We start from the raw sequence: 25,526 nt of genomic DNA, 5'->3' as shown, positions 1-25,526 counted from the left end.
GCAGATGCACAAATATGAATCCATTCCTAAGGTGCAGTTAAAAGCAGCTTTAAACCTTTCCTCTGCCGGTGACAAACCAACTTTAAGGTCAAACATCTTGATGAGAAAAGAAATGTATCTGCACGCAGCCAGTCATCAGCACTGCGGAGAGAAAAGGCTTCCTGCCTCTTGTTTAGCAGATGTGTGGAGGAGCCGAAGACATGTTCATTTCTGACATTTTCCCCAACCTGCTGTGACACAAATAGACTCACTGTCACATGATGTATAGTCAACGATACATCAGGGAGCAGGGAAAAGCAGGGAAAATGGCTGTCGACTAAGAAGAGCAGTGGGCTTTTATAAGGCAGTGTGAGAAATTTATAGGTGTGTTGTAATATTATTTGGCAGCACAGCTCTCTTTTTAAACCCAGATAAATACGTTTTTTTTTGTTTTTTTTTTTTAGATTTAACTGCTCTTTGAGGCAAGTGACCCACTGCTATGTCTATAAAGTGAAGAATTACTTTCCCAAAATGATTCTTTAAGAGGCAAATGAAGTGCCAAGAAAATAAAATGTCAGTTTATCCCTTCGCTGTGGTCGAGGAGTAAGGACATCTTTGAGTTTTAGATGATGTTTGGCCTGGCTTTGCCTTTTATTTGAGGTAAAAAGGCCCATCATTGTCAGTCTCATCTTCCTCCTCTGAGGTCAGCATTAAGCTGGAGGCTATATCACCTCCTCCGCTCGCCGCTGTGCTCACAAACGTCTCGCCAACGAGCCTGCCAACTGTCTTAAGCGTCTCTTAACCAGGTGAGACACAGACGACCTCCCTTTGCAACCTCTACATCCTCTCCGTGACAGGAGAAGAGCTTTGTGTGTTTGTGTCGATTGTGTTTGGCATTTTCGCCGTGAAGTCTCGGACCTCGCTGCAGCGCCATGGGCCGTTACCCGTCAGGTCTGAGACGCCGTGGACGTTGATGGGAGCGGGAAGGGGCCAGGTAGAGGTGGACCTGTCAGCGCTGATTTGTCAGGCCTTCACTCACCGCCTCTCAGGCGCCAACAGAGGCAGAGCTGCACGGTTTCGATGAAGTCTGCACTTAGTCAGACGCACATTGACGGTCATTTGTCTCCTCTTTGCTGTCCAAACAAGAGAGAGACTCCTGAAAAGTTAATTTGTTGCTGTCTTGGTGGATCACCTTCAGAGGAAGAATAACTCAGGGTGGTACGGGAGAGCAATATTGAAAAGAGAGTATAGAAAAATATCTTTGTTTCCAGACTATTGCCTTTATTCTGCTCTCTAAAATATAAAAATCTGTTTCTAGAAATAAGTCGCTCATACCAGCAGAGTGTTTTTCATGGCAGAGCAGCCAAAATGTTAACCACACTGTGTTAGAGAGAGTGCGCCAGAGCGAGCCTGGTGTCGTCAAAAACTGAACACACACTCCTACACCTGTGCGTCACAGCCTGCAAAACAGCTCTGCCCCAAGTTCCTTAAAGGTCCAGGGTGTAGGATGTAGGGGGATATACTAGCAGTAATTGGATACAATATAATGACTAGGTTTTCTTTGGTGTATAATCACCCCCGTATTTGTCTACACAGGCAGCAGGTGTACTGGCTCCCTGGCTCCAGATCGGATCAACAAGAGCACTGGAAAAACACTGACTTTTTTTTTTTTTTTTTTTTTTTTTACGTAAAACTGCTTTAGTCAGTGTTTTTACCAATTTAAATCATAAGGTTTGTTTGTTTTGGAGAGGAAGACGCCTCTCCAGTGTCTGGATTTTAAGTTATAAGAGAAAAATGTGAGCACAGATTAGCCGGTGCTGGGCTAGCCACCATTTCCGACGTGCCAAATAGCGTAAGAGAAACACTGATTTCTAACGTGAAACTGCTTTCTTCAGGTTTTTTTTATTAATTTTTTTTTTTACCATTTTTAATTGGCTGGTTCGTTTGTTTGAGGATAATTCCGCTCTCGGTGAAAACCACCTGAACAGTGAACGGTGAAGGAATTCTAACCGGGAGAGGTTTCAGCTGGTTGCAGTTTGCAGTCCTCACCACTCGATGCCACTAAATCCCCCTGAATCTTTAGCCCCTTTTACACTGCCAGATTTTCCGCGAATGTTGGGCCATTTTGCCGGCAAGCTGCGAGTGTTTAGACACACAGAGCCGGATTGGCGAGTTGATCCAAGGCGCCCAATTTTCCGCCTCGTAGGGTAGACATATTGGCGGAACCTTTTCAGTTTAAACAGACCGAGGCGGCCTTTAAAACTGTTCCAAATCTGCACATCTGCAACCAAATAAGTTTGAAAGAAAATGCAGCAATATCTTTGAATTGCAAAGCATCAAAAATGACCAAATTATTATTATTGTTTAACATTTTTATAGTGATGTATTTATCAGAAAAGTACCCTCCTGCATAAGGAAACCTTTATGGCTGCATTGATCATTGTTTCCATGGACACAGTGAATAAACAAGGCTGCACACATGGCGTGAAATTTAAATTATTTAACTTTTTTCCCAACTCATTTTCGGTTCGTATTTATAAAAGAGACAAAAAATATGGGGGCCACAATAATATATATTTTATTTATTTGATATGTTAAGGGAAAATAATATGAGCATAAGTTGCACCTGTTAGTTTAGGGAGAGATGAGCTCGTCTGGGTTTGGTGTTACAATACCTTGCTAAAATATTCTGGCAATTATTTGGCAACACAAGAGCATAGTCAGAATTTAACATGGTAACAGTCGAATTAGTTGGCTTTTAAAATGATTTATTTACATCTTAAATACCTAGCTATTTCCTCTCAGATGTTAAACATGGTCTGAAAAATCTACAGAGAAGTCTGGGAATTTGAGTCTGGAATTTTTAAATGGGAAATGTGCAGGAACCCTGTGATCCTGGATTTTGTTTGTGCTGTAATGCTTGGTCACTCTTAGTCACTAACAATGTTGTGCATCCCTTAAAAGACATTTTTAACAGTACAATGAAGTCATAGTGGAGTAAATGCACTTCATAAATGACGAGTAGAACAATAAAGACTTCCTCAACAACTTCCTTCAAAGCAGCTGGAAAATGTGACCCTCCCATATCTGCTGTAATACTGCCAGGATTAGTTTGTTTGTAGTGTAGGTGCATGTTTAAAAACCCTCACAATGGCAAGAGGTCTTTGGAAATGTGAGCTTGAGAACCCAAAGATAGTTGTCAGCAAACTGCACACAGCATGGTTTAGTTTTCTTTGGAAATGTGAGCTTGAGAATCAAAGATAGTTGTTTCCAATCAGATCTGGTCCACTTTCATACAGTAGTTGGTTTCCGCCTCTGTTGTTCCGTCGACATCATGACATGACGAAACATTTACATCATTGGTTATTGACATTTGCGAAGCGATGCCAAATGCTGCATGTGCATCTAAGAAATCAGATTTGTTTCCAATCAGATCTGGTCCACTTTCATACAGTACATTGTCCTAAATATGATACATATCCGATTTCTGGCCATTGACCTAGCCCTCAAATGTGATGAGCCAATCACAGTCGTAAATTCATGGACACTGGCTCAGATGCATTGCTGGAGACTCAGTTTTGTTCGGTGCTAGCTTTTTCTGAGATTTGAAGTTTCGCCTCTGTTGTGCATGGGGTACATGCAACTCTGACACAAGGTATCCTGAAACATTTACATCATTGGTGTATTACATTTAAACGATGCCAAATTGTCCATGCCTGCAATTGCGATGCATCTAAGATTATTTTCATTGTTGACTAATCTGTCGATTATTTCTTCGATTAGTCGACTAATCATTTCATCGAAAAATGTGTTAAAATGTTGAAAAATGTCGGTCTGTCTCGCCCAAACCCCAAAATTACGTCATCTAATGTCTTGTTTCATACTCACACCAAAGGGTTTTAGTTCGCTGTCATGGCAGAGTGTGTAAAGCTGCCAATATTTGAACGTAATAAGCTGCAGTAAGAGTATTTTGGGTACTTTTATAGTAATTTTCTATGAAAAATTATTCAAACCGATTAGTCGACTACTAAAATAGTCACCGATTATTTTAATAGTCGATTAATCATCGATTAGTCGACTAATCGTGGCAGCCCTACATCTCAACTGAGAAAAGTGTCTCCTTTGGATAAAGTTGTGTGGTAACGTTAGACCACAACATCAACTCAACGTGAATAAGATTAACAATGATGTCTACATCTGTTCTAAGGTCAGTCAACATTGTGTTTGAGGCAACATATTGTCACTTTGCTGGAAAGAAATATAAAGTTATCTTTAACATCTCTAGCTAACGTTAGCTAAAGTTAGCCTAACGTTAGCTCCTAGCTGCGTTGTTCATCATGTCACCTTGTTTGCTGGGAGTTCATTAGCCTATTTTGTTCTAGTTTTGTACTTTGGTGATCGTACATCATTGTTAGCTGTTGTCCAAAGGGCTCTAGTTAAGCTAACGTTACCTTCTGGAGCTTGCCGTGTACTGTGACACCTGCCATAGCGCCGGTCACTGAATGTTGATAGTTTGTTGAGTGAGTGGAGGGGGCGTGGCTTAGCCATAGGTCAATTATCATTCAGAATGAAGGGCCTTCAAAACACTGGACAGTCTACCCCTCAACATATGACGAATTGTCATCTTACCTTTGCAGCAAATAATTCAGGAGACGAACAAAGGTTTATGTTGCTGTTGTTCAAAGGTGCATGTTTGTGACCTTACTGATTGTATGTGAGGTGTTTGAGAGATCTTTCCATGCTGATCGCAGATACGGGTGGTTTCAAACATAAATGAAGACAGTGTCTAGTGAAAGATCGAAACTGGGGAAGGACTTGGAGTCGAGCATTAAGCCTCGTAATGTGACCGTAGCCTCTGAGTGGAGGTTGCATGTTTTGCTGTTTGGATTGCACTCTTTTAAATTATGATTTGAGTCCCTGTTCGACCTAAGACAACAATACCGGCGAACTGGATCTGCAGGATCTCGTGGGAATGGGACGCTCCTCTGTTGTTACTTTGTGATTTTAATCACGCCGGAGTTAAAGGTTGTTGGATGAGTTAAGACGCTTGAAATCATCGGAGATAAAGGCCACAAAAAAAAGCACGAAGAAAAAGTTTCTGTCTGAGATATTTTGGAAAACAAATGGCATGCATGTGCATTTTTTTTCAGTGTTGTGGTCTGTTTAAGCTACTCTGGGATCCGTGCTGTAACCTTTTTTAGCCATTCAGCCCTTCCCTCTTTCTCCTGCCTCTTGATTTCCCCAAAGTGCTGTGTTTTATGTGTGCTTTTCTTTGGACTCAGGGAACTGGCAGGGTCGAGAGGAGCAGAGACGACCGTCCGAGACGTGGGAGAATGAAATGAGGTGGCTGTTTATTCTCCCCGCCAAAGCCACATACCTTTTTAGAGTGGCTTTGGAGCGCGGCCTAAAACAACACCAGAGGCCATGTACACAAATTACATGTCTCGCGCTGAGCGGAGGCTTGGATGGAAGGATGGGAGGATGGAAGAGTGTGGTTCCCAGTAAAGAATAATAGCGGTCAGATATATATTTTTTTAATACGTACATGTTCGGAGGAGCTGTAAGATCCATAACTGCTTCGAGAGATTACGAGACCGATGTGCCAAAAGAGCTTTTTTTTTTGGTTCGTTTTTGAAATCCCCTTTTATTTTTTTGTTCACATCCATTTTTTACTATCTTCAGCAGGGTTCATCTGGAGGCCGCACAAGATTATACAACACCAAGTTAAGAGCTCATGTTTCATTTTACAGAGGAAACCAACGGTGACTATGATAGATTACAGCGAGGAAGAATCGTCCTAATTGAAATGAATATCATAATTTTTCTCTCATGGTATTTTTCTTGTCTGCCCTCGAAACCAGACAAATAAGAGGAGACCCACATTGTGTTCACGCTGTAGTAATAACAGGGGTATTAGTAATAAATGCCACACCGGTGTTGTGGTTTTGGGATCTCTGGGGGAAAATAACAGCCAGCGTGGAATGATGGGGAGAACTGATCCAACAGAAATACAGAAAAAAATCAACTTCAAGTTGCATTTAAATCTTTTAACACACATGTGTTTCTAAGATTTGAGCCAGTTGTTGTTATAGTAATACCTACCTGTACCTTACTCTCCCACTGGTTTTATATCTCCACGCTGGCGATAGCCGTGGCCAGAGGCATTATGCTTTAGATTGTCTGTCTCTCTGTCTGTCTGTCTCTATGTCCATCTATCTATCACATTCTATTGGTCCCAATATCTCAGGATCGCCTTGAGGGAATTTTATCAGATTTGGCACAAATGTCCCCCTGGAGTCAAAGATGAACTGATTAGATTTTGGTGGTCCTAGGTCAAAGATCGTCTGTCTCATTCTTGTGAAGGTGATGTCTCAAGACAAGCTCCAGGGACTTTTTGCAAATTTGGCACAAACGTTCACTTAGACTCAACAATGATCTGATTAGATTTTGGTGGTCAAAGGTCACCGTGACCTTGTGTCCATCTCATTCACATAAATGTATTATCTGAAGAAGACCTTGAGAGAGTTTATTTAAATTTAGCACCAACGTCCACTTGAACTCGATGATGAATTAATTCCATTTTGTTTGTCAAAGCTCACTGTGACCTTGCATCCATCTCATTCTTGTCAATACCATATCTCAAGAATTCCTTGAGGGAATTTTATCAGATTTGGCACAAATGTCCCCCTGGTCTCAAAGATGAACTGATTAGATTTTGGTGGTCCTAGGTCAAAGATCGTTTCTCTCATTCTTGTGAATGTTATATCTCAAGACACGCTCCAGGGACTCTTAGCAAATTTGGCACAAACGTTCACTTAGACTCAACAATGACCACCAAAATCTAATCAGATCAAAGGTCACCGTGACCTTGTGTCCATCTCATGCATATAAATGTAATATCTAAAGGCCTTGAGAGATTTTAACGTCATATCTCAAGAATTCCTTGAGGGAATTTGGTCAGATTTGGCACAAATGTTCCCTTCGACTCAACATTGAACCGATTAGATTTTGGTGGTCAAAGGTTACTATGACCCTGCTTTCATCTAATTTTTGTGAACATCATATGTCAAAAACAACTAGAGAGATTTTTTTAAAATTTGGCACAAACGTCCACTTGGACTCAGCAAAGAGGTTATTAGATTTTGGTGGTCAAAGGTCAGTGTGACCTTGCATCTGTCTGTCTCGTGAACGCCGTATGTTAAAAACACTTTGAGGGAACTTATTCAAATTTAGCACAAATGGACTCACCAAGGAACTTATTAGATTTTAGTGGTCAAAGGTCAAGGCCACTTTGGCTTTTTGTCCATCTCATTCTTGTGAATGCATTACCTCAAAGCCTTGAGGGAGTTTCCTCAATTTTAGCACAAACGTCCACTTGGACTCAAGAATGAATTGATTAGATTTTCTTGGTCAAAGGTCATCAAGACTTTGCATCTGTCTCATTCTTGTGACTGCCATATGTCAAAAACACCCTGAGGGAATTTCTTCAAATTTGGCACAAACGTCCTCTTGGACTCAGCAAAGAGGTTATTAGATTTTGGTGGTCAAAGGTCAGTGTGACCTTGCATCTGTCTGTCTCGTGAACGCCGTATGTTAAAAACACTTTGAGGGAATTTCTTCAAATTTGGCACAGACGTCCACTTGGACTCAACAATGAACTTATTCGATTTTAGTGGTCAAAGGTCAAGATCACCGTTACCTTATGTCCACCTCATTCTCTCAAATGCAATATCTCAAAACCATCAGGGATTTTTTTCAGATTTGGCACAAACGTTCACTAAGACTCATCAATGAAGTTATTCGATTTTGGTGGTCAAAGGTCAAGGTCACTGTGACATTGTGTCCATCTCATTCTCGTGAATGCAATATCTAAAGAAGGCCTTGAGGGAGTTTCCTCAAATTTTAGCACAAATGGCAACTTGACGTTAAGAATGAACTGATAAAGATTTAGTGGTCAAAGGTCAAAGGTCACTGTGACCTCACAAATAATATTTTTGGCCTTAACTCAAGAATTTATGTGCTAATTTTGACAACATTTCACACAAATGTCTGACAGGACAAAATGATGCAGTGATGACATTTTGTATCCAAAAGGTCAAAGGTCAGCTTCACTGTGACATCAATGTGTTTTAACGTCATATCTCGGGAACAGAAGGGGAGACATTTGGTCAGATACTGAATTGGTGACTCTAATCTTGAAACTGCGCTGATTGTATAGATCTTCTGTGTGTGTGAAGCGTCCGTGTTTTCACTGACATGGATGTGAACTGTAACTTGACGCATACAAGCTGCGAGCTGGTAATTTGGTTTGTAGAGTAATCAGGTTTGGGAATCTTGCATCCTGATTTTTCGGAATGCATTCTGTGCCCATCATGAATATGCAGCGACAGCGGCAGACACCTTGTGGGCTTTTTGTTGAGGAACTTCCTCATAAATGTTTTAAACATTTGCTTTTGTTTGCTTATGTCAAGGAAATGCAGAGACATCCTGTAGTGTTTACCTACCCTGAGCTGAGGCTTTCTTTTTTCCTCCCGTAGCCGTGTTATTAATTTGTGTCTGGCTTATTTATTATTAGGCTTGTCTAAGCACTTTATCTCCGCTGCGAAAACTGCAATAAAAATGCATTATTATTGTGACTCTCCTTATTTACTTTGCGCTTAAGTAACCTCGGGAAAAGTGACAATTCCTGGAGTGTTTACCCACATTAATCTGCTGCACTCTGCTGTGTGAGCTGTGATCCAGCCTCCTACGCGTCCTCCCCCCACATGTGACTGAACGCCTGGACCCGTCCCGGGGCTGATAGGGGCAGGAAGGGGTCAGCGTGAAGCAGGAAATGGGGGTTCCTCAGCGCCAAGCTGATGATGACCAGCGGCCTGGAAAGCGCACGCCCATCCATCACGACAGTCCCTATCTTCCACGCTGAGGCGACCCGGCTCAGGGTGTGAATCGATGTCCACAGTGTGTGAGTTTGTGTTGGGGTGTTGTGAAGTCAACACTGCTGATTGCTGTAATTATAGACTTTGCTATTCCAGTTCAGAGACAGAGAGGGGGGAAGAGAGTCTTTTGCTGTTTGGTAATTGTGTGTGAAAAGGTGGAAAAGCAGGGTGGGTGATATCATCCTTCCTTGGAGAGATGAGAGTCAATATTCCCTGTGTGTAGCTGTGTGTGTGTGTGTGTGTGTGTGTAGGCCCAGTATTGTTTGGCAGTCAAACATTACATTAGTGGTGCTGTGGGCTTTGACACACCCCAGCTGTACTTCGTGTGAGAACGCAGGTTTGTGACTATTTTGGATTTTTCCATGCAGTCTGCGGTGCACGGAGACGTAATCACACAGCCAAAGCAGAGCCCTGGTTATTTATTCTTTTCACCGACAAAAACACACACAATCAAACACACACACACACACACACACACACACACACACACGCAGGAACATTCAAAGTTATCCAAAGAAGGAGAAACATGGAGCTACAAGAACAAACTGCCCAAAGGCTGTGCAGAGGCGACCGCAGCTGCTGGCTGGTCGGGCAGGCTGGATGCTCCGAGGCGATGCAGATGTTGGGACCCCGCAGCTACGTTCACGTACCTCTTAACCCCGCCCCCACCCTGATTCAGCTCCCATCCTGCTCCGCCACAGCCGTCTGGAAGGGATGTGCACCCATATGTCCACACGTGCACACGCGCTGTTGTGTCAGACAGGGAAACGCCGCTGCTGTTGCATCAGTGACGTTCTGTTCTCTGTGAAACAGTGTTTGGCTTTGATTATGCAAGAATGCAAACTCCTATATACCCTTTGCCACTGAAATTAGCGCATATATGTGGGTTTTTTAAAGGCTGGAAAATCATTACCAGAAGACGAGTGTACCTTTCTGTTTTCTCTCTGTGTCACTCATAATGTCAGGAACATGCTGGAAAACAGGGTTTGTAAAAATTAGAAGGTAGCACGCAGGCCAGTGAAAATGTTACTGCGGTTGCTTCTTTTTATTTAGTCTCTGTTTCAAAGTCAGTGCTGACCAGTTTGGAACGATGTTTCAGTGCAGCTTGGACGGAGATGGACAGAATTTGTGAGTTGCAGAAGTTACTAACCTTTCCCACCAAAGACAAAAGCCAGATGTCAGTGGGTGGAAAAGAGGCTGTATTCACCTGTGAGTCATCCTGATGTGCAGTCACCTGCTCCTCTTTGCATCCCTCTTAGAAAATGCAACACTGGTGTACATTTTTGCCTGTGAACATTCAGCTGCTTTGCTTCTTACTCGTAGTTTTTGCTGTGACCTCTGCTCCAAGATCACCGACCCCACCTTGAGGGCCCTAACTAGCTCCTGTATATGTAGTACATATGAGGGAGGAGCACCAGTCAGTAAATGTCGGGTGGTGATGTGCCCTGATGCTGCTTCACTACCAGAAGCTAAACTTAAACAATATTACAAATAACCTTAGAACAATTAGTCCGGTCGCCAAAAAATAAAACTTTTTTAAAGTTTGGCACAAACATCTACTTGAACTCAACATTGAACTGACATTGAAACCCTGCATTCGTCGCATTTTTGTGAACATCATATGTCCAAAACAACCAGAGAGATTTTTTTTCAAATTTGACACAAACATCCACTTGGACTCAACAAAGAAGTTATTAGATTTTGCTGGTCAAAGGTCAAGACTACTTTGATCTTGAGTGTAATATCTCAAGAAGGCCTTGAAGGAGTTTCCTCAAACTTGGCACAAGCGTCCACTTAAACTCAACAATGACCTTATTAGATTTTGGTGGTCAAAGGTCAGTGTGACCTTGCATCTGTCTCGTGAACGCCATATGTTAAAAACACTTTGAGGGAACTTATTAAAATTTGGCACAAATGGACTCACCTTATTAGATTTTGGTGGCCAAAGGTCAAGGCTACTTTGACTTTGTGACCAGGAAGGGAGTTTCCTCAAATTTTAGCACAAACATCCACTTGGACTCAAGAATGAATTAATTAGATTTTGTTGGTCAAAGGTCGTCAAGAATTTGCATCCGTCTCATTCTTGTGAACACCATATTCCAAAAACACTGAGGGAATTTCTTCAAATTTGGCACAAACGTCCACTTGAATTCAAAAATGAACTGATTAGATTTTGTCGGTCAAAGGTCAAGGTCACAGTTACCTTGTGTCCACCTCATTCTCATAAATGCAATATCTCAAGAACACCATCAGGGAATTTTTTCAGATTTGGCACAAACGTTAACTAAGACTTACCATTATTAGATTTTGGTGGTCAAAGGTCAAGGTCACTGTGACATTGTGTCCATCTCATTCTCGTGAATGCCTTGAGGGAGTTTCCTCAAATTTTAGCACAAATGGCAACTTGACGTGAAGGATGAACTTGTAGTGGTCAAAGGTCACTGTGACCTCACAAATAATAATTTTGGGCTAAACTCAAGAATTTATGTGCTAATTTTGACAACATTTCACACAAATGTCTGACAGGACAAAATGATGCAGTGATGACATTTTGTATCCAAAAGGTCAACAATGCCGTGGTAAAGTTTAGGCGCAAAAACACCTGGTAATGGTTGGGAAAAGATCATTTTCGCACACACGTGAGCGTGGTCCACAGAGAGGCAGTCAGAGCTACAGGCTACAATGAGGCTAAAAACAGTTCAAATGACGTTTTTCCAAACAACTTTTTATGTCGGGGCTTCAGGACACTTGGATCACTACGGACGAGCAGTATGGAGATATTTTGTGGTTTCAGTTATGTGTTTTTGGACGTTTGAATCTGGGGTGCCGTCAGCCTCCATTAGGTGGAGTTGTGTTGCTACCTCCTCTCCCCTTGGATCTCTGCAAGTGTTGTGAGGACTCTAAAACTTCACCTGAGCCTCCCTCGGCATATGGGTGAGTAGATAATGGTTAAAGTTTCATTTTTGGGTGCACTATCCCTTTAAAATACTCTAATTTAATGGCACAAAAGCTGCTGGAAAAACAGGGGTAGGTTAGTGAGAACACAGCTCAGTTGCTCAAACGCTGCTGGGAAAAGCCGCCATGTCCTGCTAAGAAACACCCAGGTTTGGTGCCACAAACACTTGTGGAAACGTATTGTTTGTTGGTTTCAGACAGTGGTCTGCGGCATTGTAGGCATCTTGCAACGGTGACACGCCATCCAGCATCTTCTCTTTTGTTAGTACGTGACAATTAGGAATTTGAAAGCCAGCTATGTTAGAATAAATTAATATTACATAGATATCGACAGCAGCACTGTTTGTCCAGGAGCTTATCAATATTTATACTGAGCAGTCAGGAACTGGTGCTGATTTTTTTTGCTAACCATTCCTGAGCCTTTTTTATTTGGAATATATTTAGTTTACTGTCATACATGACAAAGAAAGGCAAGAGATAATCACATGTGAGAAGCTGAAACCAGTGAACACCTGAAACAATTAGTCAATTATCAGAATATTGCTGAATACTGCTCCATGGATCAACTAATCGATTAATTTATGAAGACCTCAAATGCAGTTAAAGCCATTTGGGCTCGGTTGAAGTGTGCACACCGTCAGAAACCAACACAAGCTGATATAAAATAGTTTCAGTTTTGAAACTGCTGCTTTAAAGTTAATTATTAGATGTTGTGAAATGTAAAAAGTTGTGCTTCGTCTCTCGTACAGAGGTCACATGCACGCAGGCAGGGAAATATGTAAATGTCTTTGTGAAGCAAACAGAGGCAACTCCAGGAAAAAAAACACACTGCCTGCCCAAGTGGGGCGTGAGGCAGAGGAAAAGCACCAGGGCGGGCAAACAGCCATGAAATCCCTGATGCTTCCTGCCAGTGTGGAGATAGGCCGCGCCAACTGCCCAAATCCAGAGCAAGTCCTCATTCCTCCGAAGCGGGGGGACACCGCTAAAGCCTCTCCCAATGTCAAGTGGCATTTATTAAATACACGGAGAGGAGAATGTTTTCATGTGAGTGTCCCCGGTGATCTGTGTGGTCCAAGCAGGAGTGCCAAACCCAGAGCTGCTGTCTTTCTCCCCGTCTTAGCCGCTTCTTCTTGCTGGTTTTGACGCCAGTCCAGATTTCCCGGTAATCCCTCGCAGGCCTGCCTGAGTCGCAGGTACACCTTGCGCGCGAACAAAACGCCTGATAACGCATGTGTGTGTCGATAAATAAGCCATTAGAAGACGCGAAACCTTGGGGAGATCCGTTCGGCTCTTCCAAAGAGACGTTTCATGCCACACTCTGAGGACTTGAGAGGATTTTGTTATTTTTCCCTCCTCTTTTGTGTGCCGTAATGTTTTGGCGCGGGGGTAGAGTAGGGTGGCATCTTCCATACCCGCCCAGTGGAATCATGGGTGGTAAATCTTCCCCCACTAGAACAGCGTCGGTTAAAAATGAGTCGGCGTCTCCTCGGGGGCTTCAGATTAGCTCTATTTTTTACACGTCGGGGCCGTGTGGTGTCGTGACGGCCCTGTGAAGTCACCGGATCTTATTTTGTGTTGCGCCGCAATCTGCCAGTGCAGATGACACTGGCTGCAATTGTTCATTTTGGCTACAGCTGTCCAGCAATCCCAAGAACATGGGAGTTCATATCCAAGGATAATCTGTTTTTTTTTCCTCCCCATGTTTAATGCCTTGTCTCGGGTGTATCCTAGCTTTTGGTCAAAGAATAGAAGTGGTGGAAAAAGAGGGAGGGTTAGCTTAGGAATACAGCAGCCCCTAATCCTTGGGTGACCACTGGCGAGGCCCAGATGAGCGCTTACATTAAGGCGACTGGAATAGTTTTCAAAACTACCGGGGCCGCCCTTTTGTCTTTTCAATGCGCCGAAGCACATTAAGCAGAGAGCCGGAGACGAGGCGGGGCGACACGAGAAGCTACACTTATCAGTTCACAGTTTCAGAGGATATTGCAAATCAATTTATTAGATTACGAGGCCTGCTTTGAGCTCTGCTTTTTCTCCCCCTCCTCCTCTATCGCCTGCCTTCAAACGTAATATTTTAAAGAAAACTCTATTTCCAGATTATAGAGCACTTTATCGCAGAACAAGGAAGTATAAATTCTGGCCCAGACATCCTAAATCCTATTTTCTCTCTTCCCCCTTACAGTAACGTGTCTTCATCTTCTCAAGGACACTGACATAATGGAGTTTGTTCTGCTTTGGTCTGCAAATTTAACCTTTCACATGTGGATTTCTGAGACACTGAGACATGTATATTTTTAACACAACTTTCCACACTGCATCTCCTCCTGGATGTTAAACTTTCACAATTTAAAGACGCAGGGAGAAATGGCGAGCACCCCTCCACATGAAGTATAACACGCAGCCGCAATTAATCTTCCAGCAAGTGATCCAATTATCCAATTGAAGCCGCAATTTATGAACGCTCGGCTTGTTATGTGCTAAGATAAAGCTCGGACTTCTCCAACACCAATGAGATGCTTTCTTAAACGGTATTATCCATGTTTGGAGACTGTTTCTTGCCGGGGATTTTTCTCACTGTGCATTTCAAAGCGGCTCGCGCATCCCTGCTATGACAAAGATAATTCACAATGGTAATCAGTGCTCTTTAATTCCGCGCCTCTCGTGTTGGGCTGACTTAGGATAAGACCCTTGAGGGGAAGCCCCCTCTTCTCTGCTGACGGATGTCCTTTTTTTTTTTTTTTTTGGATCACGATTCATCTAATACTGAGGATTAATGGGACTGATGGCTCAAAATGGGTTGATGGTTTGAGCCGTCACATCGAGTGCCAGACAATTTTAAAAGTTAACGTGTGTGTTGTCCCCGAGGGCCAGCAGAATCCAATCAGAGATATAATAATAACTCCGTGCTAGAGGGCTCAAAAACTTGCAGGTACGACACCACGGAGCAGTGCTTGTGCACAAACTTTTTTACCCTTATTCTGAATCTTGGAACACCTGCAACTATTTGCACATTTGTAGAAAATCGTCCCTGTGTTTCAGCCTTGCTTACATTTTGTGGTTGTAATAAAACGTTCAGCCCAAAGTCTGTTTTTGTCGTCGCTAAATGACCCAGACGCATAATTCATTTTATTATTTTTGATGCCTCCTCTAGTATTTGACGTCCTACATGGAGTCATGATGCTCATGATTTTATCTGCAGTGCTGCAAACATTACAGAGCTTACTTTACTTACACATTTATATAAGAATTGTTGTCGTTTTCAGCTTGTTATTTCACAAATAATTGCATATTGTCAGTGATTATTACATATACAGCTGGTGTTTTGCCCTTCAGATAAGAGGAAATTACCAGATACACAGTCTAAAAATAATTGTCATATTTTGAGAACTTTAGTATGTCCTAAGTTTAATGTTATAAATATTATGCCCTCTAAAAAACTCTTAAATTTGAATTTTTGTGATCCCAATGCCACAAAAATTCGATCTAATTTATCCATCTTTTAATTTCATTTTGTCAAAATGAGTCGAGCTCTTCTGCACGACAGTCCACATTACACCTACCACTGCACCTAATACTTTTAATTTCAACTTTTTTGCCGACAAAGAGAGATTTATCTTGCACGTACACACAGACAAAGACAAGGACACATGGTCTCAGAGCAGCAAACTAAAATAAAAAGCAAAATAAAATACATGAATACATGAACAGATTCAAGTGACGACAGGAAACACAGAGCGGACTATGATTTCTTCATGCATATTTTAAAATTATTATTTTTTAAGTACTTGCCCTTATGTGTTGGCAAAATGGAGACCAACCTAACTTGCTCTCCTCACCATATTCCTGCATAAAATCTAACTCCACACCAGCTGATTAAATGTTAACCTCACTATTTAGCAGCAGAAACACTCGTTACAAACCCTGATACGATTGTGTTCACCCACTGAAAATGCCATTGTTATAATCAGGCACGTTTAGATGTTTATTTTCCTAAAGAATACTTGTTCTATTAAATTCTATCTGTCAACTTTTATTTAGTGACTTGTTGTCATGTTTTGTAGGATGATGTCCGGTATTTATAACGCACGGTGTCACACATTTAAGTGGCATTAAAATTATAAATATTTTTTTAGACACTGTTTAACCTATAGATTAAACTGTGCTCAACTGTCTACTAGTCTACTATGCACGGGACCACATAAATGCCATAATTTACCTTTATAGTTCTCTGACATACCTGAATAAGAAAAAGATTATCTGTCCAGAAATTAGTCTTAAATTTGGTTTAAAAGGATCGTGAAAGGGTCTTAAAAGCATTTAATTTAAGTGTCAGATACCTGTAGACATCCTGGTATAACAGATTTGCAAAAAGTTTATTTAAAGGCATCTTTATATTGGGGCTTATCAATTAATCATCTTATTGTTTTCATGGGTAATTGATTAATTGTAAAAGATAAGTTGATAAAATGTCAAAAAATATTAAAAATGCTCATCAGAATTCCCCAGAGCTCAAAATGACATCTTCAAAATGCTTCTTTCATCCAACCAACAGTCCAAAACCCAAAGACTGTCACACATTTACCACATCATACATCATTTACTATCATTCATGACAAAGACAAGCAGCAAAGTCTCAAATTTAGGAAACTAGAACCAGCAAATGTTTGATATTTTTTGCTTGAAATACGACTGAAACAATTGTCTCAAGTCAAATTCAAGTCGTGAACACATAGAAGGTAGCAACTTGCGAGTCATATGACTCAAGTCTCCCTCATCTGCCGATTAACAAGTCTCTATTAAGATAAAAATAAGACTTTTGCAGTTTAATGAAACAATAAAACCTAAAAACATGTAGAGTATCCCAGTATCTTCAGCACACTGTCAGTAAAAGTAGAAAAGGTGTTGAGCGGAGTGTTTTAAAAATCAGTTTAGTGATTTTTTTTTTTCCCTTTTATCAACTGATTGATTTATACGGGTAACTGTTGCCAGCTCTATTAAGTTAGCAATTTAAATCTATTATGTAGAATCCAGGCTGTGCAAGTATGTGCAAGAGATATTTCACCTCGTAAACAAAACTGGTGTTTGTAATTTTTTTATATATGTCGAAAAAGTAGAGATAAAGATTGAGCTTTTAGAAACACAACTTTGATAGCAAAATCAATATAAAATCCTCAACATTAGTAGGTCTAACAGAAAGGCATCATGTTGCCTGTTTAGCCCACAGCCGTCGCACCTTATTGAATAATGCAGACAGCATTGAGTCGTTGCTCCAGATCCACATCAGCTCTATGAGAACACACCTTCCAATCCAAAACCCTCATCACTTACAGACTTATTAAAATTGTGGGATTTGTAGTGTTTCTCTCCCGAGCTTTGGGGATAGACTGTGAATTAGCTTTCCCGCCTCAGTGAGTGGCCGCTGGTTTGTGTGTACCTGTCACATTTGGTCCTATTAAAGCAAAAAGACCTGCAGAAGAGAGACAGTTCCTGTCTGCATAAAGCCGTCCCCTGCTGCTACTGTTTATCCAAAACACTGGCGTTTTACTTGCGCTAATGGACTGGGACTCAAATCAAATCTGACCCCTAGAATGAGAGCAAGCATTACCAAAAACAATATGATAATTCATTTTTTTCACTCCCTTTCTAAATTGCAGCACAAAGCCAGACTCCATTTGATGAAGTCTTTTTATTTTTAAGGAACAAGGGGAGAAGGATGAGGCACAGAGATGTGGATGAGGCGGCAAACTACGGGAAATTCACATTCTTTAAGGTGGATTGTGTCGATATAAACACTCAGTTATACATCTATATTCTCGTATGTATGTATGTATGTGTGTGTGTATATATGTATATATATATATATATATATATATATATATATATATATATATATATATAGGGCTAACTTAACTGCACGCTGTACGTTAAGTTCCATCGTCCTTAAATCTCTGTAAAATGCACATTTCTGTTTTAATTTAACGCTGCTGTTTTTATAAAGACACACCAAATCATGATTTCCTGCAAAACAAGATCTCTTCTCTCACGTTCTGATTTTTGTCTCCGTTTGTGTCATAAAAACAAGCCCCAAAAACCTATATGATACCGTAGGTCGTTTGTTCCTACTCTAATATGACCCACAGGAGCATTTGCAAAATCACCCCCCCTACTGGTGGCAGTAGATCAACACAGAAATGACACATATGACCTTTTTTTTGTTGGTACACGTCATGAAACGGTTGCAGTTTGGTTTGGTTTAGGTACCAAAACGACTTTGTTAGGTTGAGGAAAAGATCATGATTTGGGTAAGAATATGTAACTGATGTCGTGTAGGCAACTGTATGACACGCTAGTCCGTTCATGACTTAACACAACATACATGTTTTGTTAACATGGGACAAGAACAGCGGTCTCCTGGGTCAAAGTCCTGTGTTTGTTTGACCTGTTCATTCGGGAGGTCACTCCCGAATTAGGGTGTGCCATATCGTCTTGTTCACGATAATATGGGTATCATTTTTATATAAAATGAAAAATTCATATTGCACAGGGTGTCCGCAGGGTCTTAAAGTATTAAAAGTCGGAAAATTAAGGCCCTTGAAAAGTATTAAAAAGTCTTAATCGCAATTTTATGAAGTATTAAATTTTCTTGGCGACTATAACAAACAACGATGTGTAGGTAGGCACACTCGGACTGCCACTCTGGGCCGAGCGCATACCTGTGCGACATGGCACGACGGCGCACGTCCAGGCGCCAAACAGGAGCAAAAGACAATAAAAAATCCTTCTCATCTTCTCTCAGTTCTGCTGAATGTTTGTGCTCCATAGATTTAATTGCAAACTACAACTGATTAGTTAGTTAAAGATGCGTTGCTGCTAACGACAGCTTGAAGTGGCGATGAGTAAAAAAGTCTTAAAAGGTATTGAAATTAGCCTCAGGATTCCTGCATATACCCTGTTGTAATACTTGCGATATGTCGGCCTGTTGACATTTTGACGTTGTGCTGTTACCCATGGCAACAACAAGCTAGCCTGACGTTGCCAGACCCAATTCGCAAAACGCGAATGGGTCTGGGCACGGAGTGTACATTTCCTCTATTCCCGAGGGGCGGTATCAACGGCTGTCACTTAAAACACGCAATTGGAAAGACGGAAGACCAATCAGAGTAAACGAAACGTGTGACTAACATGTGGCTAGCACAACACCACTGTAAACAGACCAGAGTGCTGCAGTCTTTGCGGATTTCCTCCTCACTTTGGACTCCGAGTTGCATGGCTGTGATTCCCAGCTCGGTCGCTTCCCTGACCTGCTCCTCCATGAGAGCAACTAGTGGAGAAACAACAATAGCCACTGGGTTTTCACCGTCTTTTTCTCGATCAACAAAGCCAGTTGGTACAGTTTAAAGAAAATATACATTCCAGTTCGTTCAACACACTTACCATCGCAGTTTCAAAATCAGTAGCTTGTTGTTTACGAAATCCACTCACTCCGCTCCTTGTCCCTCCTATTCTGATGGCGTGCCCGGCCCAAAGTAATAAACGGCTGTGATTGGCCCGGGAAGCTTTAACCGATGCCAGAATGCGCCTTTACCAGGTTTCACCAGGCTAACAACAAGCATGTCTGTAAGTGAAATTATTAGCGACTCCGTGGCGGTTCCAAAAAGAGGAGCAGCTTCAGTAGTGTGGAATAGACTGTGGCGTCAGACTCACACAGCGTCTCTCCCGGGCCTCTCCTTTGGTCATATCGTCAAGAAAATCCCCTGAAATATCATGATATTATTTTAGGGGTTATTATTTAGCGGGTTATTATTTAGCGGGTTATTATTTAGCGGTTATTTTTGGGTGCAGACAGTCCTCATTAAAAGAAACCTACAAGCTGGAGTGAAAGGATTTGAACAGATTGTTTGGGACATATAAAACCAGAATGTGCGGAGTAGCTATTTAGGTAAGAATCTGCCTTTTCCAAATTAATATAACAAGGAAAAAACACAGTATCTTCAGCACACCGTCAGCACAGGTAGAAAGAGTGTCGCACGGAGGGTGTTAATAATCAGGTCAGTGAAGCAGTTCACCGATCAGCAGGTAGAACAAGCAGAGCTGCCGTCTGTTAGTTTACCGAGGTTAACCACTGAAAGCATGTCGACGCAAAGCGAGCTGCAGTGTTGATAAGCTCATCCATCATCAGCTTACCTCACCTCACCTCTGATGGAGGAACCTAAACCGGCATTGTGCATGCACGAGACCTTCGGCTCTGCATCAGTGGCTTTAATCAAAGAGGGAACAGAGGTGTAATCTGAATTAAATTCAGACCAAAATGATGCAGTGACGTGTTTCTTCTTTATCTTAGTAACAAGATGTTGTTTCGCTTCAATATGAGCATTAATTTCAGGGCTGTTTTTATTCAAACATGGATTTCTTTTAGGCATATTTTCTCTTCCACTGTGATTTTAACCCTTGACCTTTGTGAAAGTGTGTTGTTTTTGCAGCTGCACTCAAAAAACATATGTTGCTAAAGATATTAAATATTTAGGGCATGCTTTTAAATGTAGCAGGACTCGAGGAGAGAAGAAACAAGGAGTGAAGCATATTTCTATCGTGTTTTTGTTGATTTGTCTTCTTGCGTTTTACCTGACAAATATAAATTTAAATTCAGCACAAGCTTAGCGTAAGTCTTAGATTCGTACATTAGATATTGGTTTGGTTTTAGAAACCTTTTTTTTAACCTCATGCGGGAATTAGTGGTATATCTTTCTGCTTTCCCCGTCCGTCACTTCATGGAAACAACCCCAGATAAAACAACTGTGAGCTGATCAAAACCCTGCACACGTTCTTGAAACTGTGCTCTCAACTGTCCACCTTAAGGGGAGAGAAAGAGAAGAAGGGGGGAAACACAAGAGGAGAGCAAAAAGAAAAAAACAAAAAAGGAAGCCAAGCTGATGAAAAGGACGTTATTAGCTTGGTCGCGGTCGGAGCCCATTTGCGTCCATTTGCATCTGGGCTGAAACCTGCAGCTGAGAGCATCTCGGCGATGTATAATGACCGGTTGTCACAACAACACGGGAGGTGGCCCCGCCGGCAAAATGACGGCCCTGTCACTCCTCCGCAAAGACGAAACGCTGGCAACCTGTAATTCCCCTCGCAGCGCTCCTTCCTTCCTGCCTGCCGCCTGGTTAAATGGCACTTTTGAAGGAAGTAAATCTACAAAGTTGTGTTTAATAACATTGCTGGAGCCAAATGTTTGACGGGGTGAGGTGTGTTTGTGGGGGGCGTCGAGCGAGAGGCTCACAGGGTTAAGAGGGATTTGTCATTTGTTTGTGCTCGCAGGCCCTAATCTGTTCATTGAAACGGCCCATCTTTTCAGCTAGCCGTGCTCAAAGTAAATGAAAAACAATTATACAGTGCGTGAAGAGGAAGCAAGGCAAGGTGGGACGCTGCTGGCTGCAGTGCGGAGGGGGTATCGATGCTGGATCCCCTCTGATAGCGTTCATCTATCCCTAATGTGCCTTTTTTTTTTCCCCAAACCACTCAAGCTTTTAAAATGCGAGTTGAGGGAATCAGAACATGTTTTTGTGCTTTGCATTTCTTTATTTTACCGTGAATATTGTGATGCATGTTTGCGTTAAAGTTCAGAGGTAGTTTTAATGAGTCACATGCAAAGACGGAACATAAACGCCTTGAACCGTGTGTGCAACCAGGCTGGGGAATTAACTGTTATAGCTCATATTACTATGCAGATTTACATATCACATGTACATACACCGCTACAGTCTGATGTTGGCCTTCAGATGCAACGTTTCACCTCCCCTGTCCGTGCGTCTGCCTGCTTCAAAGTCTCTTAAAAAGAAAAGTGAAACTCCAAAATAGATTTCACATCGTCTGTAATGAGTCAAACACCAGAGCTGCCTCGCTTGGGTTGCAGCCTCCTGTCTCTGCAGATGTGAAGCCAAGTGACACATTGATATGCGGGGAGAAACCAAAAAAAAAAAAAGAAAGCAAAAGCACTAAACACTAAAACTCACAACCAAAGGCCTCCCCAAAAGGCAAACACATAACTAAACCTGTGCGAGGAAGAAGCAGCGGGGAAATTAGCGACAGAGCATTATAATTTGTCACTGATGCATAAATCTTGCTGACGTGCTCAGTCACTTTAATGGTGCCGCGGCTGCTCGGTGGAAGGCTGTGCAAACTTGCGCAGTTGCAGAAAAACAGCAAAACTATATGTTCGAACATCACCTTATTTGCATAATTTACCAAAAGCCAATGAGGCAGCTCAAGGAGTGCGGGTGATAGTAATAAGTGTTTGGGAAAGGCAGAAAGATCACTAATGGTTTGCCTATGGGGATTTCTCCACGCCATGGGGGAGGAAAATGAGAAATATTTTTCAAACAGCGGGGGTAAAGGTTTTAAAACTAGGAGCACATGGGGAGATAAAGATGTTCCTGCCACGGGGTGCTACGCGGGAAAAATGCAACTGCGAGGATGACAAAAAGAATGCCCCCGTAATTTCGGCATTAAGAGGTAATAATCATGTTTCACCGATGATATTAAAAACGGTAACCCGCAAAGCCGGGGTAAAATAGATAAATATATAAATAAAAGTGGAGAGGCAGAGAGGGGGAGGAAGGAGGGAAGAGGAGTGGGCCCATCAGGTAGAGGAGGTAATGAGGTGGTGGGTGGGTTGGGGTGGGGTTGGCGGCGGCGGCGGAGGAGGAGGAGGGGCCCCGGCGCCCATCACCAACTCTGTGTGAGAGTAAACAAAGAGTGAGGCAAGTGGGGAGAAAGAGTTCGGAGATCACGACCGAGCCGCAGATCTGCGGCGCCCTGCTGGGCCGCTGTGTGGGAAAGGAAGGTCTCATCTATTTGAAATATGGGAATGTGAGACCGTTTTCCACACACATGATGCACATGTAGACATGTAGAGGCAGAGAGAGGGTGTGAAGGCCTCCGTGATCATGGGGATACAGGGGTGGAAGACACAAGTTTCATCCTGATACGATGCTATATCGTTTCTTTGGACAATGATACGATATTAAAGACGTATTTCGCTCCTGTAAAGATGTTCTTTTCATAAAAATGGCTGTATATGTTGTAAAAAAATTGCAGATACTTTTAAAATTGATGCCACAAGACCGGAGGAAACAGGATTTTGCTCAAGAGGTAGAAATAAAGAGCAATACACGCTCCCACTCAGGCCAGTCGTGAGCAAATCCGAACAGGGGGACGGCATTTTCCTGTTCATTTTTACACTTCCTGCTAATATAATCAATTTAATCATATTTCCATGTGTGCTCTGCGTCTACTTGTACTTGTATCTACTCTTACAACCTTATTTCTCCAGTGAATAGTCAGAGAAAAATCCAATCAAAGCCTGATTGAGGAAATTACTGCAATGTATTAAATCATATGTGGACAAATATTTATTTTCTTCATTTATTAATTTAATCTTGAGGTTACTTTGATTAAATATTGGTCAAATTGTGTGCAGAACTACAGTAGTGTACAGAGTGTATGGTTGTCGACCCTCAGTTTTCAGTCATACCCCAGCATGCAGAAATATTAATGCCACTGCTCTTTTTTTCCTCGTCAAAATTTAGTGTAGCTTTGGAGCATTATTCAGCCCTCTTTCCGACAAGTTAGCACACCAGAGTTGGCACCAATGGATGCCTTAGGCCTTCTAGTTTAATATGATAACTGTAACTTCACTGCAGCTTAAAAACTGACTCAGATACAGCAGGTTTTATTTGCTAAAAATGACTCTACCTCACTCCTCACCTTCAGCTTCAGCCTTCGTCATACCTGCTGCTTCTTCACGTGTTTTTAGCCACATATTTGTCCGTCGCCTCTCTGTTCTCGGTGGGAGTATCAGATGGCACGCTGAAATGTATTTTAATTATAAAGTTGCATTTATTTATCACATAAACTGAACATATAACTTGTATTGTCAGTGATTTAATTCAGTATGTAAACTGCTGTACTGGATCAAATTTAAGGGTCAACAATAGACCTTTTCATCATCATCTCTACCCTTTGACCCCCACTGACGGCGGGCCTGCTCCCACTGCTGGGTAACATAGTGCGAGCTTGGAAGGTTCGGACACAGGAAACAATATGGCAGCTGGCTGGGACGAGTTAAACAGTGAGGTAAAATATATTTCTGAAAACATTTTAGTGGAGAAATAGGTGGTGCAGTAACAGAATCTCCTGTCGATCTCCTTCAGCGCTCTGTGTCCATGGTGACGGGCATACGAAAATGAGGAAGTACAATCTGTAGTTTGAGCAACAGCGCTGGAGCAGAAAAATCTGCTAGGAGAAGAGCTCAGAGATCGGGGTGCTGGTAAGATGGAGGGAGGTTTTCATAGATTACCCACATTGTCATGATGCAGAGCTGTTTAAAAATCAGCAAAATATCCCTTTAAATGCTGTGAAGTTTGAATTTACTCCACTAAGAGACATAAAACATGTCTTCGCCACAAGAACATTTAACAAAAGCATATGAAATCCCGGCTCAGTAAAATCTGTCAGGGTTCACTGACAGAAAAATACTTCGTTTACATACGATAAACGTCTCCGTCTCATTTGTACTTTTCCTTACTCAGCGTTAGGGTTGAGAACTAAACCCAGTACTGACCAAATTATGTCGGTACTACTAAGCACGTTAATCCATCGGTGGCAAGTGTTGGCATCTGAGAGTTCATCTGGATGAGAACGCCTGCTTTAGACGAGAGGTAGAAGTGTCGCAAAGCACCCTGAAGCTCCGGAGCCAGACACGACTCCATGGAGCCGCCACCTTCAGAGTCATCTTCCCAGCGACACCTGGCTCTGCTGTAAGAGTTTCGGTGTCTGGTCTATTTGCTTTCCTATATTATTTTAGTAACAGCCTCGTATCTGCTACATGAGCTGACACATGCCCCAACCTTAAGGTGGACAGACGCAGAATTGTGTTTCAGTCTACTACGTCTCCCCTGCAGCCTTTTCAAAAATGTATTTTTTGTGACATACAGAGAAAAGTTCCGTTGGTTACCCGTGCTGAATTGCAGGTATCGGTTCAAATGTGATTTCAGTTATTGTTGAAACAGAGCAGCCAATGTTGCCATAGCGAGAGCAACAAGTCAGCGGAGTGAGATACCTGGCTGGGTTTGTTGTATTTCTGGAGTACTGCATTCTTTGCCTCGTCTTCTATCCAAAATATTTCCACTCTGCTTATTTATTCAGAGAGGGAAGGAAATATCCTCATTGCCTCATTGTCTTTTTACTGGCTGCTTGCCATGATCTGCCTGGTGCCGAGTGACGGTGACACAGATGTGCCGTGGAAATGTCACAATAAATGTTAAAAAAGCTAAAATATTACATTTTTAAGAAGCGAAATAATTTATAATCCAGGACTCTTCAGTGTAAAACAGTGTCAGGATCTGTCCAACATGGAGATGATCCAAATATTTCCCGATAAGCCTCTTGATTCAGATCAGTGTTTCCACCTCTGACGTCATTGTTTCAGGCCTGCACACCGACACATGCACAAGCAGCAAACTCAAAACTACAGAACTGACTTCTGAGTAACGAGCGTCTGACTGAGCTGCAGCGAGAGCTCGGCGAATGTCAGCGGACGCCTGCCTCCAACTTCCCATGAAGAAAACGATAAGCGGGGAGCCGGTTGAGACGGCC

Source organism: Epinephelus fuscoguttatus, linkage group LG24, assembly GCF_011397635.1.
Source record: "Epinephelus fuscoguttatus linkage group LG24, E.fuscoguttatus.final_Chr_v1".
Taxonomy (NCBI): Eukaryota; Metazoa; Chordata; class Actinopteri; order Perciformes; family Serranidae; genus Epinephelus; species Epinephelus fuscoguttatus.
This window is presented reverse-complemented; position numbering follows the sequence as displayed.